The 12,654-nt window shown below is 39.9% G+C and overlaps 1 non-coding gene and 1 pseudogene across 1 annotated transcript; both read right to left on the bottom strand.

Moving 5' to 3' along the window:
* Positions 1 to 576: 576 nt before the first annotated feature.
* Positions 577 to 1,451, bottom strand: LOC129472926 (small ribosomal subunit protein uS2-like; annotated as a pseudogene).
* A 6,380-nt stretch (positions 1,452 to 7,831) lies between these two features.
* On the bottom strand, positions 7,832 to 7,907 carry TRNAT-AGU (transfer RNA threonine (anticodon AGU)). The gene has a single exon. It is a non-coding gene; the product is annotated as a tRNA-Thr (tRNA).
* Between the last annotated feature and the right edge of the window lie 4,747 nt (positions 7,908 to 12,654).

Raw genomic sequence — 12,654 nt, forward strand, 5'->3', positions numbered from 1 at the left:
AATATTAGAGCGAAAGTTAAAAGCAAAAGAGAAGACACAAAGGTTTAGGATTACCTCCTAAAATCTATGTGGACTTATTTGGACACCCCAAAATTTAACAACAGGAGGAAAGTGTCTATTATTTGTGGCATTGAGATTGCCGAGGTTTCAGAATCTCTCCAGGAGCATGGGGTAAGAGTAAGGAGGCTGTAACATAAGTTTAAGTCACTTAAACTTAAATGCCTCCTATGTGTTTCTTTGTAGGTCTCAGGAACGGAACTGCAGCTTCCCTGAGACAAAGTCACTGCTGAGTTTCCCGATCATCATGATCCACTGAAAAGTTTGCTAGAGCAGTAACTGTGACAGCATACACTTAGGTTTTCTTTATTCTTTTTCTTTTCTTTTTTCTTTTCTTTTCTTTTCCTTCCTTCCTTCCTTCCTTCCTTCCTTTCTCTTTCTTTTCTCTCTTCTTTCTTTTTTCTTTTTCTTTCTTTCTCTTTCTTTCTTTTTTCTTCCTTTCCTTTTAGAAACTGATGTTTATTTTCCATCAACCTTATTTCCATGTTGTCTAAGAGCCTGTGCAAGAACAGCTTAAGATCATTCAGTGGTTGCTTCTATCCATTCAGTGGCCTGAGCAGTGTGAGCTGCAGACCAGTCTTCTGTGGCAGGTTGAGTGCTCCAGTCTTCAGTAGATAACTGCTGGGTTGGCACAGAGGACACCTGCATGCCTTCAGACCTGTCTGCCACCTCAGGCTGAGTAGCAGTGAACTCAGGAGCTGGAGCAGTCCATTCACCCTGAAATTCCTCTTTGGTCACAGCCTTATCAGCAGCAGCTTGCTCTTCTTTTTCAATCTCTTCAGGATCTCTGTAGAAGCAGGGATCAGGCATAACCTCCCATGGGTGTTCATGGGAAATGGTGCCACGTATGCGCCAATCTTCTGGGGCCAGCATCCACCACATCAAACCCACTGAGTGAGCTCCTTTGTTGTTGCATGGAATAGCAATGTCCACATAGTGCAGAGGAGAATCTGTATTACACAGAGCGATGGTAGGTAGGTTAACATAAGATGCCTCTGTGAAAGGCTGGTGATCAACCCTGGGGTCAGTAACCACAAGAAGCTGTGGTTCCTGGAAGGCTGCTTGGATCTGGTTAGTGAAGTTTCCAGGAGTGAAGCAACTGGAGTGGTTCCAGTGGCAGCAGCAAACTTCAGCATGGCCCTCTGGCCAGTATTCCTGGAGGATAAAATACTGACATCAGCAGGGTTTTCAATGGCAACAATGGCATGAGCTGCCAGCAGAAGCTTCTCTCAGGTCCTCTTCAGATTTCTGACGTACATGCCATCACTTTTCCTTTTATAGATGTACTGTTCCATTTGGAAGTAAAGAATGGTGCCTCCTAAGAGGGTTCTTGCTGCAAGGAACTTAAGGACATCCTCCTTCTTCATTTGCAGGACATCAAGGGCTCCAGACATTGTGAAAGTTTCCCTTCAAGTTACAACGGGAATCCAGAACAAAGCCGTACGGACCCCTCTGTGGGTAGCGTGGAAACGCACGCATAGGTTTTCATTTGGGACTTGTTTTCTTCTTCCACCTGGATCTAGATTTCCCCAGACAACTTTCTGAGTTCTGCTCTTTTGTACTCTCCTCCTAGCATTTCTAATTGTGTGGACAGCCAGAAGCAGTGAAAATCCAGGGGCCCTGGTGCAATGGTGTAGGAAATCTGTGATAGGGTGGAGACTACCTGGAGAAAGAGAAACACACTGGAGCTCCAGCCTGAAGCCAAGTGAGTTAACGTTGGCCAGGTTTGTTTGTGGGTGAAGCTTTGAGGTCATAGGGCTTAGCTATTCCCTTTTCTTGGAAAGGGGTGTGCAAAATATGGATTTCCTCATGGATTACAATGGCCAGAGTTCTACTGCTTCATGGGGACGTTTTGTCTTTCATGGTTTTTGATAGCTGCCTGAGAGATGTGTTGAGGGCTCCACACCAAATACTGTGGGGTTATAAACAGCAAGAAGTAAAAGATGCCCTGAGAACCCATGCTTGGCAAAATGGAAGTGGTCCAAGCTGTTTTTCACTGATTTGGCGACTCTGTGGGCCAATCGGGAGTCAAGGAAATGAGGGTCAAAGAGAAAGAAGGTCTATCATTTTGTCTTTGTCCAGAAATAATTCAGACAGCAGCATGACCGTAACATACCTGATGGGGATAGCCCTGCCAGGGGACTCTGTGACTTAGCTGGTTAAAACCTCTGTCCTGGGTTTGGGTCTCAGAGAAAACTGAACTTGTGATTCATCCCTGCTCCCTCTCCTGCTCCTTAAGGAAGTAGGAGGAGCATGCTGTTAGTGTTTTCAAACGAAGGAAATTTGATGCTATATTTGGAATTTCAACTTCACATTTAAAACACCATTTTCTAATACAAAAGGTAGCATGCAAAGGCTTTGACAAAGAAAACCGGTATCGATTTTTATACATTCACCAACACACGATTTGTACGGAAAAGAAAGTGCAGAACAACGATATACCATGATTTTTACTGACGCTTTAACGAGTGTTTCTTTCTAGAAATTCAAGCAACTTTATCTAGTCCCATTCCTCATCCACACACCTTTGGCCACACCTGCCTTTGGGACCTTTGGTACAGTGATGTGTGAAGTATTATTAATTCATTTAAAGATTCAAGAACAAAAAACCCTGAAGTTCATCGAGGAAATGTAGAAGGCAAAGAATTTAAATACGCTATTTGGCAATGCTTCTGAGGTTTTTACTTCAGCTAGATGTTTTGGTTTGGGGAACAGTGGGGAGTTATCTGGTGTCTTCTATCACATATTTTGTGTACATTTCCTGTGAAAGTCGATTTAACGTGCAATAAAAATGACTGCTACCAAAACCCAAGACCTAAGTTTTTTCTTTTTTTTTTTGAGACGGAGTCTCTCTTTGTCGCCCAGGCTGGAGTGGTGCAATCTCAGCTCACCGCAACCTCCACCTCCAGGGTTCAAGCGATTCTTCCGCCTAGGCTCCCGAGTAGCTGGGATTACAGGCGCTGGCCACCACGCCCGGCTAATTTTTAAATTTTTAGTAGAGAAGAGGTTTACACCATTTTGGCCAGGCTGGTCTCAAACTCCTGACCTGAGGTGATCCACCCGCCAAGGCCTCCCAAAGTGTTGGGATTGCAGGCGTGAGCCACCGTGCCCAGCCAAGACCTAACTTTTAAAACCTATTGGTAGATGGCTTGCTGTGGGCTGTAAGCTATTCCAGAGGACGAGAGCTGGCTGTCTTCAGTCATCTAAATTATGTTTTAAGCGTTCGCGAGGCAAAGCACTGAGTGCCACCTTACATTTAGACAACCTTTACCTACTAACTCACCCAGAAAAACTTGGGACCTGTTGCCCAGCCCCTCTGTTGCTCACAATTCAATTCTCAGGGGCAGAGGAGGTGGTTGGAGGAGCCCTGAGGAGACAGGCGTAAGGCAACCAGTGGCAAGATTTTCTGCTCCTCAGCTCATAAAACATAGATGCAAGGAAAATTTTTTCTGAGTTGCCTATTTGTTCTTATTTCCATTCTTTTTCAGTCTGGCTCTTTAGTGATACCGCCAAACGGAACTCAAAGTGCATGGGTCTGTAATGTGACTGCAGGGTTCGTGCTTCCTGCCAAGGAGATCCTGATGGTAATGTATCTATTTATGATTTTGTTTATGCTGGGCTACAAGTCAATATCTACATACAGTTAGAAACAATAATACCACGACCCACACACAGCTTTGATGTAAGCCTGTAAAGTTTTAACATTAATCAACATAATTTAAGAGATATTTGTGTCTGGAAAAAATATAAAGAAGAACTCCTTGTGGAGTAATCTGTGCCCCCGTTTCAATGTCTGCTTGTTTCAGTCACGTTAGCAATATATTCTTCTCATGATAAGTTTTATAAAAAGCCACAGATTACTGCCCGAATAAATAGCATAGTATTAAAAGCAACACATTTGACACTCTCCTCTTTTTATAGGAGCAGGGAAAACGTGACAAACACATGCAAAGAATGAGAAAGGAGAATGAAGAAAAGAATGGCTGGAAGAGCTGAGGGCCGAACCCGGGGTCTCATACATGAGAAACACACGCTCTACCACTGAGCTACCCTTGCAGCCCGCAATTGGGTCCTGTTGGCTTATATATAAAATATCACTTTGTTTCCAGTTTGTTGGTTTCATTTTCTGTTGTTTGGATAAAGATCGCTGGATTACATTCCTCTACTTTCATGAAATCACTGAATTGGATACTGTTTGGCAGCTAACAGTATCCTAATATACTTATAACAGTATACTAAGACACTAAGATTACAGTCCAAATGACACAGTTTCTTATCCTCAGACTTTCCCATTCCTGTTAGCCTGCTCCAAGCTCCATTCATAGGCAAACTGCATGAAAGCTACTTTCCTCCACCAGCAAAAAGCAGAAATTTCCAACATTGAGGACTGTTCAGTCATGGAGAAGGATCCCTGATTTTAGTCTAGATCTTTAGTCCAGAGTTCTTCCAATTGAGCTATGTTTGCCACACTTCTGCTTTCTCCCGCAATACTGACTCAGATAAAGTGCCTCTCAGTCCAGAGGCAGCCTTCGGCAAGTTGAATTCACACTGTATTTGTCAGACGCTGTAACAACATCCATTTTCCAGCTGACTCTCAATCCTCGTTAATGCATCACGAGCTCTGAGATTGTCCTCAATTTTGGTTCCACACCTTCATCTCTAATCCTCTCTTAAGGACTATGTTCACAAAGGATTTTTTTTTTAAAAGCTTCAAAATTTTATTAACTTTAATCAATTGACATTTTCCCAGACTAGAGGAATAAACAAGGCAACAGCAAACGCAGAACAGCGAAGCCAGGATGGGTGACTGAGCAAAGCTATCCCAACAGGAAAGCTTGCTGTGCATATAGATGTTCCAAAGAATAAAGCTGGAGAGCCCTCCAGCTTTCAGAGTGCCATAAATGTTCACAGTGCCATCAATAAATGAAAAAATGTGATGAAGTCCTGGATAGCACAGAGCTAATAGAATTGGATTGGCCAGCAGGGGAAGAGCATAGTTCATAGCTGTTCTGTCCCTGGGATGCTTTCATCACTTCCATAATGAGTCTGAAAAAAGAAAGAGGGTGTGTATTATAGACATGCACAGTTCTAGGAACCTGGGACACCTATTAGTGGATGCAGCAGCTCTGGATTAGAAAACTAGATAGAAGGAAGAAGGAAGAGAGGAAAAAATTCTCTCCATCACTTGAATTTATCCAAAAGACAAATGTTCTCCATCACAGGTAATGAACATTATTTTGTGTTCAAAATTAAAGCACGTTGGTGGTGGGATTTTCTTTACTTTTTTTCTTTTTTTCAAGCTCCTTCACGAGATGCAAGAGCCCTTATTCAAATTTTTGTGTTCTATTCCGGGTATGTGATAAAGGTTTATAAATAGTCTGTGTCCAAGGCATTCGATTTGTTGTCCAAAGTGTTTTTCCTGGGATGGCTGGAAAACCATCCTAATTTTCCCAACTGCTAGTGTCTTTAGGATAATACCCAAATAATTCCCACTTCTAGTGTCTTTAGGATTAGCTATTATGGCAAAAAAAAAAAAAAGTCCACAAGTTTCTTTTTTTTTTTTCTTCTTCTTCTTTGTTTCTCTTCGTTCTCCTAAGTAACACTGTAGAAAAAAAGAATAGGTGAAAAGCTGCTTAGTGTTGTTGCATTCATGATGTTGAATAAGCATTTTTTTCTTTTGTTTCTTCTTTCTGCTATCACAGAAATCATGCTTAATTTCCGTGTGAGTAGTTTAAAAAAAAAAAGGAACTGAAGGCATAAAGTAGGAGAGAGGATTCCGCATTGCGCTACTGAAGGTATGTGTAGTATAAAAGTACTTGGGGAAATCGAATAAACAAAACCATGGAAGTGCTGGGCATTGAACTCTGGACCCCATACATGCAAAGCATGTGCTCTACCACTGAGCTATATGCCAGAAAGATGAACAAGGATTTTTAAATTTTTGATGAGGTTCAAATTATTGCATTTTATGCCTTTGGAAATATATCAAGATGTATCTCCAAGAGAGCTTGGCTATCACAAGAGTGTTGCTCAGTGGTAGAATGCATACTTAAAATGTGTGCTGTCTTGGTTTCATTTCCTGAAAACGTTGCTGCTCTTTAGCTACTCACCAACAACCACCCCGTCTTTTGTCACACACTTTAATTGTATACATGATCCAAAGGACTCCCTTTAGTGCTACTCCATTTGTACGCCATAAACTTCTGCACCACCCAGGGCAAAAGACTATGGCAAAGACTAGATGGAAGAGGATAAAACAAAGGATCAATAGATCACTCGAAATCATCGCTAGGAGACAGAAACCTGACCACACATTAACGGAAATTTACCTTGGGTTCCAATTCTCCACATCTTAAAGATTATCAAAGACAAAAAGAAGAGAAAAACAAAGAACACCACCACATTTTATTTTTTATTTTTATCATTAATTTTAAAATTTTCTTTGTTGTGTCTGGCTCAACCAACAGGATGTGGAAGGGCAGGAAGTTTTTTTTTTCTTAATTCCTGTCACTTATCTTCTGTCTCCCTCCTCCACGTATCCATCCCACACTGCCAAGGAATTGTATTCAGCCATCACACATAGGAGTCAATAAGTTCTAAGCCTTTCTTAGTGGGTAAATACATTGTATAATAAAAGCACTTAAGAAACCTGAAAGCTAAAAAGTTGGAAACAATCGAAGTATTGGAAGAGAAATTGAATAAAGTTTCTAGTCTGCAGTAAGCTGAGATAGCTCGATTAGGAGGGCATTAGACTGAACATCTAAAGGACACTGGTTCAATTCTGGGTTTTGGCAAGTTTTCCTTTTCAGAGGAGAATCTACCAGCGATCTACCTTTGCAGTCTTAAAATTTCATATGAACTGCATCTCTTAATTTATGTTTAGTAATTGATATTCGGGGGAGCAAAAGAGCATGGCACATGAGGAAAGGAATTTCATGTCTGATTTCCTTTGCTTCTCCATATATAATAAAGCAATCGCAATGCCCCATGAATTTTGATGTGTGAAATAAAGATGAACTGTAAAATTCATTTTGATACTTACAATTTTGTTTTATTTTTTCTTAATTAGAGTGACATTAGACAGAAAATGAAAAATACCATGACAGGCCGAACAAAGAGTGACTGAAAGGGAAAAGCTTTGTATTTTAGCACCTTTGATGACACTTGCCCCTGCTTTTTGAATAAGGGGCCCTGTATTTTCATTTTACACTGGGCCTGTAAATTATATAGCTGGCTTTCATCAATATTAAATAGACATTCACAGTACATATAATTGTAGTATCTATAATCGGCATTCATAATTACAGATAATTCATAATTGACATTTTACAAATTTGGAGAATTGAAGACATTCTAACTCTTCACATACCTATCGTTGAATTATAATAACAAGAGCACTGGCCAGTATTGTATTAAAATCCATGCCCACAGTATACGTTCCCTCTCTAAACTTCAATTAATTGTTCTTAACTCTTTATATAAAATTGGAATACTTGAAACGACCTTGCACAGAAAATCCCAATGGAAGATATGGCTTATCATTTTTTAAGCAAAAAAAAAAGGGCAGGATACTATAATTATCGTCCAGCCCTTTGCTATTTTTATGTAGCCCTATGTTGGGAGGACGTACAGTTTCAGTTTGTTTCCAAAGCCTTTGGATACCACCTATTACATCCAAAATCAGGGGCGGAGGATCCCCGATGGTAGAAAGGAACAGCAGAAAATCTCAAGTTTTAAGAGAGTGGGCAGGAAGGCCTGCCCACGTTGCCAGTCAAGGCTCACGCTGGGATTTGAACCCAGGATCATCCTGTTTACTAGACAGGCACTTTAACCAACTAAGCCACAGAGCCCATGAGAACTGTCCTTGATTTCCTTCTATCAGAGTATACTTTGGTATTTGTGGTAGAATTTAGATTTTCCTTTTAATTAAAGAAAAAAAAGTTGTTCATTTCTTGGATTTTTATTTGGCCTTTGATTCTACTCACAGCCACTCAGACAGTGAATAACAGCTTTGATGGAAGCACTGCTTTGCCAGTCTTTTTCTCTTGCTCTTCATAACCTCACTGTATTTGGCTTGGAGCCTCGTTAACTCATGGGAACTCAAGTCAAGGGAAAAATTCAAGCAAGATCAAAGGAGAAGGGACTATGAGTAAATATTTTTATTTCATGCTCATTTTAAGCTTTCTAAGGCATTTGACTTAATGTTTAGATTGTGCATCTGCGACAGAGGAAAGTGCCACAAGTTCTTCCACTTTAAAGTCAACCCCTGGAAATGAGCTCAAGCAGTTCCTATGATTTACACAAGTTTGAAAAGGAAGGAAAATGAGTGAAGAAGGAGCTAATAACTTCAGTGACTTTTTCTAGGGAACGTTACAGCTCTTGATCTAGACTCATAAAGAGATGGAAGACAAGGAAGACAGGAGGGAGGAAAACAGAGCATTTTGGATCTTTAGCGATTATCTTGTCCCTTTAAAATGGAACTCTCTCTGCCAAGAGGAGAATTCAAAGGAGATTCACAGATTAGGACAACACCTACCAAATGAGTTAGTGGAATATATATGTGTGCCCCAGCTAGATTGATTCATGCAGCTCAGTTGATAAGCATTCAAACTATTAATGTAAGGAATGAAGATTCGGGTCTCTGTCACCAGTCTTTTTTTTTTTTTTTTTTTGAGACGGAGTCTTGCCCAGGCTGGAGTACAGTGGCACAATCCTGGCTCACTGTAATTTCCGCCTCCCAGGTTCAAACAATTCTCCTGCCTCAGCCTCCCAGGTAGCTGGGATTACAGTCATGCACCACCACATCCAGCTAATTTTTGTGTTTTTAGTAGTGACGGGGGTTTTAATATGTTGGCCAGGCTGGTCTCGAACTCCTGACCTCAGGTGATCTGCCCGCCTCGGCCTCCCAAAGTACTGGGATTATACGCATGAGCCACCATGCCCGGCCTAGAAGTAGAGTATTTTCTAAGAAGTTGAAAAAACAATAATTCATTACAACCTGAAGCTAAATCTGCTAAGATATGTTACAACTAGCGAAGGTGAAATTATGAGAAGGAAAGAAAGAGGCTTAGCTGAACAATTTTAAAAACTTGTGATGAATGTAAGCCTATTGTTATTTATTATATTATTCATCAGCAGATAATTTGTGGAAAATATTTGATGGTATCAGGTGTTATTGGACAGTAACGTCAACAGTGGACTTAATTTGCTCTGGTGGACCAACCATCATCACTTTTACAAATTTTTGACAGAAATTAGAAGCCGAAGGTCCTGACAAGAGGGATCACACAGCAGTTTAATGACTTAACACTGACAAGTTTTGTGTGTGTTTTTTTAACTCTGGGCTGAGATGGAAATTTTTTTGGAAGGGGAAGAACTGCCCTGAATTACTATGATCAAACACTGAATGGCTTTGGAAGTTAGCTTTTGTTTCAGATGGGATAAACCTTTTTAACAAATTCAGCCCAAAATTACAAGGCAAAACAATTTTTATATATAAAACTTGTACTGTAGTAAAGTCATTTTGAGGACAGCTAACACTGCTAGAATCGTAGTAATATTAAGCTGCCCTGTGCACTGCCTGTGCTGTCAAAAGTTAAAAGAAGCAATTCTCCAATCCCACAGAAATTTTCAGCAGATATATTTTCTGAACTTGAACTACAGTACCAGCAGGGTGTTAAAAACTTAATGCAAGGGCAAAAGCAATTTTCATATTTCAAAATCTACTTAACTATGCAATTGAGGAGCTTCAAACTAAGCCTCACTTTAAAGTGACTAATTCACAATGTAATGACATGCTAAAAGCAAACATAAAGAGATGAACCTACTGGAATCCAGGAATGTCTTCCATGAATGAATATGCCCCAAATCATATACTCACAGATTAATATTAGCCATTTGGCATCTCCTATCTTTATGGAAAGATATTTTCAAAGATGAAATAAATAAAATTGCATTACAGGTCATTAACAGATGAGTATTAGCAAATGACTTTGATGACAGGAAACACTAACTTTGAGCCCCTGTCTGTAATAATAATTATTGGTATTATAATGATGATTTAATACTTCTCATTATCAATAATTATACTCAATTAGTATTGTATTTTGAATTTCATCAATAAATATGAGTGGACTTTTTTTCTCCCTTGTTATATAAGTACCTACATAATATCCTTGATTTGGCCATTTGACTTGCAAATCCTGAAATATTTACTACTTGGCCATTTACAGAAAAAGGCTTCTCTCAGGCTTATTTAATGAAAGCACTAATCCCATTTATGAAAATTCCACCTTTATCACCTAATCACCTTCCAAAGGCCTTAAATCCTAACTTAATGACATTGGTGATTAGGTTTCAACATATGAATTTTCAGTGATGGGGGCAGTCACAAACATTCAGATTACAGTAGGAGTATAATTAAAAGCCTGGAAAACACAATTAACTTTGCACAAGCTTACTTTGACAAAGAGTCCCTAGGTTGATCTCCAATAATTTCTATTTCCTAGTGTTGAAGTATTTGTGTAATACTCTCCCCTTGAGTGTGAATGGGACTTGTGACTTCCTTCTAACCAATAGAATATGGCAAAGGTAAAGGGATGCCACTCCCATAATTACACAAATATGTATATAAAACATACAATATATTGTTTATATTATTATATACATACATTATTACAATCTATAATAACAGGTGTATATAAGGCATTTTATATATAGATATATAAGCAATTTTAAATATATATACACACACAAATACATATTCAAAATAGAGCACAAAAATCCTGTGTAGGTCATTGATGATAATGACAGCATTTGGGGTGGAGAAGATCCAGAGATCGAATCTGCAGGGAAGAAGAAGGAAATGACAATGGGAGATGATAGCAACAGAAGAGAGAGGGCCAGAGTCTGGTATATTTGACAGGCTTGAGTCTCAGGGGAATGACAACAGCATTCACTCCAAAAAGACCTGTAAGCAGCAACTAACGTCTCTACTAGAGAGGGTAGAAGTCTTTAATACAATTCGTTTATGCTGTAGATTTCAGGAACATGCTCCTATAACATGCCTTGGCTGAATCACAAGACATTAGGAGTGCATGGTCTTTCTGGGAAAGAGGAGGGGGCGTTTTTTGTGGAAAATGTAATTTTGATGCTTCATAAGGCTGGTGGCATGGAATGGCTTTGTGTGGCACTTTTTGCATGGAAAAGGTGATTCCCACTTACTTTGGTTGGAGCTTGTGTTCTAGAGCTCATGTGATTTAGTCCACAGAACAACTGGTGATTTTTTGTGACTCAAAGTTGTCCAAATTTGTGGGGTAGGAGAGATGCAGATTAACTAAACTCCTTTATTCAAACATTTACAGCGGCCTCTCACTTTGTGTGACCACTTGGTTTCTTTTAAAAAGTGGCAAATTATTTGCAACAAGCACTTAATTAACACAAACCAGACCAATCATCTTTTCTGTGTCCTTTTCTCATGTTTCATGGAAATATCCTTAGACACGTTTAAATTTTAACTGGGCTTATTTGAGCAAAGAACAACAAAATGAAACATAGCAAAACAAAATAAAAACGATGAAGAATCAGGCAACCCTGCAAAGCAGAGCAGGTTCAGAGAATGCCAACCAATAACATGGCCTAACAGCATTTATGTGAAACAGAAGTACAGTGGAGACAACCTCACTGGTCACAGCTTAATTGGTTAATTGGTTAATTGCTTACAAAGCCTCCGGCAATTAGTTAATGCTCAGCTACTGTATTTCAACTGCATATTAGTTTGGTCTGTTAGACTTAGTGGAGGAGCCTAGTCCAAATCAATGACCTCCTAGACATTTTATTCAACAGGTAGAATAGCCTTTATCTTTCCTTCAAACCTCTTGCTTTTTTTTGCACTCAAGTATCCCTCTATAATATTTTCTCCTGATTTAAGTGAAACACAAAAACTATTTTCTGTCATAAACTGGATTGCGTGATCAAATTTTTCTTTTTTGTTTTTTTTTGTTGTTGTTGAGGTGGAGTCTCGCTCTGTTGCCCAGGCTGGAGTGCAGTGGCACTATCTCAGCTCACTGCAAGCTCTGCTTCCTGGGTTCATGGCATTCTCTTGCCTCAGCCTCCCGAGTAGCTGGGACTACAGGTGCCTGCCACCACGCCAGGATAATTTTTTGCATTTTTAGTAGAGACTGGGTTTCACTGTATTAGCCAGGATGGTCTCGATCCCCTGACATTGTGATCTGCCTGCCTCAGACTCCCAAAGTGCTGGGATTACAGGCGTGAGCCACCGTGCCCGTCCTGTGTGATCAAATTTATGTTGATTCATCGAAGTTATTATTAGGACTACGAATTTAGACTACTGGGAGGGAAAATGTAGAAATATCCCACAAACATAAGGTCATTGTCCTAACTCAGTGCAGACAGTGTGTCTGTGCCCCCTGTTCATGTGATGGTGTGTCTGTGCCCTTCTCTGATGTGTCCATAAATGCTTAGGTCTTCCACTCCATTTCTTTTTTTGCAGACTTTTCAAATGTTGGTGCTCTCTCAACAATACCCAGATTCTGAGCTCAGCACAGGTAGAAGACAAAGAAGTTTTTCTGCACTCTC

This window comes from Symphalangus syndactylus, chromosome 23 (genome assembly GCF_028878055.3).
Source record: "Symphalangus syndactylus isolate Jambi chromosome 23, NHGRI_mSymSyn1-v2.1_pri, whole genome shotgun sequence".
In the NCBI taxonomy this organism is placed as follows: Eukaryota; Metazoa; Chordata; class Mammalia; order Primates; family Hylobatidae; genus Symphalangus; species Symphalangus syndactylus.